This window comes from Crocodylus porosus, unplaced genomic scaffold, assembly GCF_001723895.1.
Source record: "Crocodylus porosus isolate Cpor-Errol unplaced genomic scaffold, CroPor_comp1, whole genome shotgun sequence".
NCBI classification, from domain to species: domain Eukaryota; kingdom Metazoa; phylum Chordata; order Crocodylia; family Crocodylidae; genus Crocodylus; species Crocodylus porosus.
Genome location: NW_017728936.1, coordinates 4769655 through 4774537, shown reverse-complemented (window position 1 = coordinate 4774537; position 4883 = coordinate 4769655). Strand labels below are relative to the sequence as shown.

General features: G+C 55.0%; 1 protein-coding gene across 2 annotated transcripts in view; it reads right to left on the bottom strand.

Annotated features, from left to right (window-relative positions):
• Window positions 1-3940, bottom strand: part of ST14 (suppression of tumorigenicity 14) — a 38566-nt gene extending 34626 nt beyond the window's left edge. Inside the window, exon 1 of one of the 2 annotated variants that reach the window (XM_019547006.1) lies at window positions 3728-3940. The gene's annotated coding sequence lies outside the window, so the exon portion shown is untranslated. The remainder of the gene's footprint in view (window positions 1-3727) is intronic. The other variant, XM_019547005.1, reaches the window with a different exon arrangement.
• Window positions 3941-4883: the final 943 nt, after the last annotated feature.

Genomic DNA, 4883 nt, shown 5'->3' with positions numbered 1-4883 from the left:
CGAGGACGCGGGAGGCGCCGGGCCCGTCTCCACCCGGGCAGGTTCCCTCCCGACCGCCGTGGCCTGGCCCTTGGGGCTGAGGTGCCTGCTGTCCCCCGCCCGGCCTGGCCTTCAGACGCGGCTTCGCGGGAAGGCGGCAGGACCCCGGGAGCTCACCTCGAGTCCGACCGCTGCTTCACGCAGCACGGGCCCCAGCGGCGTTATTTGTCTAGCCGGGTCCGGCGGACAGTCCGCGACCCCTCTGGGCACTTTTCCCCGAGGAAAGGCGCCGCCCCTGCTTGCCGCCCTCCCCCTCCGCTGCCACCGCCTGTGTCCGCAGCGTCTGCCGGTGGAGGCCCGCTCCCCGCGCCGCTGCCAGCACCGCCGCCCGCGGGAGCTCCTCTGCCCCCCCGCCTCCGGGGCCACGGTCGCTCACGTCTCGGGGTAACCCGCTCCAGTGTTTTACGGCCCTCCTAGTGAGACAATTCTTCCTAATATCTAACCCCAACTTCCCTTGCTGCAACTTGAGACCGTTGCTCGTTGTCCAGTCATCTGCCCCCACTGGAACAGTCCAGCTCCATCCTCTTTTGGACCCCTCTTCAGGTGGCTGAAGGCTGCTATTAAATCCCCCCATAGTCTCCTCTTCTCTAAACTAAATAAGCCCAGCTCCCTCAGCCGCTCCTCAGCAGTCATGTCCCACAGCCCCCAAACCATTTTCATTGCCCTCCACTAGACCCCCAATTTGTCCACATCCTTTCTGTAGTGGGGCCCCCAAAACTGGACACAGGACTCCAGGTGTGGCCTCACCAGTGCTGAACAGAGGGGAATCATCACTTCCCTTCACCTGCTGGCAACACGCCTACCAATGCAGCCCAGGATGCCGTCAGCCTTCTTGGCAACAAGGGCACACCGCTGGCGCATATTCAGCTTATTCACTGTAACCCCCAGGTCCTTTTCTGCGGAGCTGCTGCCCAGGCAGTCACCCCAGCCTGTCTGGTGCTCGGGATTGTTCTGTCCTAAGGACTTCGCACTTGTCCTTGTTGAACCTCATGAAATTCCTTTTGGCCCAATCCTCCAATTTGTCTGGGTCACTGAATCCTAGCGCTCCCCTGCAGCGTATCTACTAACCCCCCACAGCTTAATGTCATCTGCAGACTTGCTGAGGGTGCGCTCTGTGCCATCTTCCAGGTCAGTGATGACATTGAACAAAACTGACCCCTGGGCAGAGCTGACCCAAGCAGAGTGCAGGGCCCAGGGCAAATCAGCCCATGCGGGCCCCTGCCCCCACTCTGATCCCAGTAGCACAGTAGCGAGTGGCTGGACTTGGAGCAAGCAACTGTAGTGCAGAGTCTCCGTGGCTTCTCCACCCAGCTTCGCGGGGCTCCCCAAAGTGCAGGGTCCGGGGCGATTGCCCCGATTCATGCCCCTAGGGACAGCCCTGTCCCTGGGGCACTCCACTTGATACCAGCTGCCAACTAGACGTCAAGCCATTGATTACTACCCTCTGAGCCCGATGCTCCAGCCAGTTTTCTATCCACCTTACAGTCCACTCATCCAGCCCATACTTCCTTAGCCTGCCTGTGAGAGTGTTGTGGGAGACTGTACCAAAAGCCTTGCTAAAATCCAGGTATGCCACATCCACTGGTCTCCTCGCATCCACAGAGTCAGTCATCTCTGCAACGTTTCATCGAGCTGTGACAGTGGCTTTCCACACTGGGACTTCACATTTCTAGGAGCTCTGCTTTGTGTGCAGTAAAGCTGCCCTTGTGTCCTCCCAGCACTGCAGTCTGTGACAGGGGACACGCACGCTGTGCTGCTTTTCCCCGCTCTCGCTCACTGCCTAGCCCCTGAGCCATTGCTTCCTGGCACTCACTCCCGTGGCCTGGCCAAGAAGAACTGGTCCCAGGTTCTGCCTCTGTGATTTTTAATTTGTTTCCATAAAAAAGACAGCCCAGGTCCTGCCCCAGCACTGAACCGATAGTGTACCCCCCGCCCCCCGCTCCCACCTGTGCCCTTGCAATCCCTTTCACTTCCTGAACACGGCACACCAGGAAGTATCGCTGCGTAAAGCTGTGCCCGGTGTGGTTAGTTAGTCAGCTGAAACCGGTGAGCTGCCTCTCTCGGGAGCAGGTGGAAACTCAGGTGCAAAGTACAGTATCACGGAGGTGCTGGACAAGAGCCAGCTGTGGTAAGACAGGACAACACTTCAACCAGATTTCCCATCCTCTGAGCCACTCTGTGGCCAGCTGCCAGGCAGCTTTATCGCACTGGGGCATGCACTAGAGCACTTCTCCTTAGGCAATTCCCTGCAAATCCCTTCTCTTCGTGTACCTAGTTGACTCAGCCTGGTGAGAAAGAGAGTCTGCACCCTGTAACTGGCTCCTCTGCCAGCATTTATGCTTTTCTAAGGAAGCTTATTCATTTCACCAGTGCTAAGTACTTCTGCAACTAGTTCGTACAAGCTAAAGCATCAATGAGAGGAGCTCTTGGTGTAAGGAGCAGCAATCCGAAGTGTCTGGGGAGAAGATAAAAAGCAGATGACGATGTAAACTAAGGGAGCATCCGCGTCGCTGTAGTGACACACCCCGGTGATGTAGCATCTGTAGATGTCTACTTGTGACCAGCAGCTACTTGACTGTAGCGGCATGCTCTCCTGTTATTGTGCACTGCTACAGCAAAGTAGCTACTAAAAATAGCCACAAACCATGCATACAGTGAAGTATGGGTGGTTACCATGCCATGCTGTAGTACTTCTAAAAGGAAATACTAACGCACAGCACAGTAACAACGTCACCATAGGGCAACGTGTAGACATGCCCTGAGTGAATAAAGAGAGTGACTGGGAAACTGTGTAAGGTTTCTCCTAGCTTTCCAGCTCCAGAGCTTGTCCAGGAGTTCACTGTGCCAGGGGAAGTACAAGCACAGAACGCAGAGATGGCCACTTCCCTGATAGATCATAAAATCATAGAAAATCAGGGCTGGAAGGGACCGCAGGAGGTCACATGTAGTCCAACCTCCTGCCCAAAGCAGGGCCATCCTCAGCTGGATCATCCCAGCCAAGGCTTTGTCTAGCTGGGTCTTAAAAACCTCCAAGGACAGGGATCCCACCACCTCTCTGGGTAACCTGTCCCAGTGCTTCACCACCCCCTAGTAAGAATATTTTGCTAATATCCAACCTAAACCTCCCTTGCTGCAACTTGTCACGGTTGCTGCTTGTTCTGTCATCTGAGAACAGTCCAGCTCCATCCTCTTTGGAGCCACCTTTCAGGTAGTTGAAGGCTGCTATTAAATCCCCTCTCAGTCTTGTCCTCTGCAGACAAAATAAGCCCAATTCCCTCAGCCTCTCAGAAGTCACGTGCCCCAGACCCCAAAACAATTTTCGTTGCCCTCCACTGCACTGTGTCCAGCTTGGCCACATATTTCAGGAATATATTTGTTGAATATATTTTCTACGCAGCCTTGACATCTGCCACATGCTTTTCAGCACCTGCCACTCTAGACCTAGGACCCCACACAGCCACGGGTCCCTGCCTGAACATACTCACTGCCCTATGAGACCAAGACTGTGTACTTCAAGCCCCATTTAAACCCCATGGTCCCAAATCCATCCTTGGTATCATTCCATTAAAGCCATCAGAGGTCAACGGGGGTTGAACTTGGCTCCCAGTAAGGGCTTGGCTTCTCTGTACTGAAATGGTAAATGCATTCAGGTATAAAGCAGTCAACATCCAATGGAAAGAGGACTTACCAAGAGAGGGCAGTGGGTCAGTTCAGGGAAGCTGTTCCTTGCCTATGGAGATGTGCTCTAGAGTCTAGTGCATGCCCCAGTGCGACAGAAACAGAGCTGCCTGGCAACTGGCTGTGGAAGGAGTGGCTCAGAGGACAGAAACACTGGTTGAAGTGTAGTCCTGTATTGTGACACCTGGCTGTCATCCAGCCTCTCCATGATACTGTATATTGCACCTGACTTACAACGCCAGGTACAACTTTCTGCAGCGATACTTCCTGCTGTGCCGTGTTCAGAAAGTGAAAGGGATTGCAGGGGCACAGGTGGGAGCTGGGATACAGTGCTGGGGCAGGACCTGGGCTGTCTTTCTCATGGCAACAAAGAACAAACCTCGGGGGCAGAACCCGGGAGCAGTTCTTCTCCGTCACGCCTCTGGAGTGGGTGCTGGGGAGCAGTGGTTCAGGGGCTAGGCAGTGAGCGAGAGCGGGGGAAAAGAGCACAGTGTGCTCGTCTGCTGTCACAAGCTGCAGTGCTGGAAGGACGAATGCAAGCCCTCCGGCCCCTACATCATTTATCAGGCAGGCTACCCATTTGACGTGACCTAGTGCTAAGGCAGCTGCCCCCATGTGAAGCATTCAGGTGAGCAAAGCATTCCTTTGCAACAAGGTTGTGTGAGGTTGGGTCACACGGTCTGCTGTTTGCCCAGTCTGTGGTATTCTTCATAGCTCCATGAGAGACCACAACAGCATCCCCATACCCTTCAAACAGAGTTCAAGTACTTTAGTGGTAGTCAGTGCTTTCTAAGCAAGCTGTTTGGAGGTCAGGACCTCAGTCCGGAGTCCACCAGGTTCTCAGATACATTCCCTGCAGCCAGGGTCCTATGAGGCAGTGTTGGAGAAAGCATCCACACGCATTGCACAAAGCAGGTTGAATCCAAGGTCTAGCCATCTATAAGTATGTAAGGGGTGAATATAGGGAGTTGGGAGCAAAACTGTGGGCAGTTGCCTTGCTGGGATCATTTGATCTCAGCAATATTCCCGCCCAGAGCAGGGGCATGGGCGACTGGTAGGAGGAGCACGGCGGGGCACGTGCCCCCCCAACAGGGCCATCCCTGCCACCAACGCTGCCAGCGGCATTTGCAGGTGCTTGCCAGCTCCATGCCCACTGCTGATGCCGC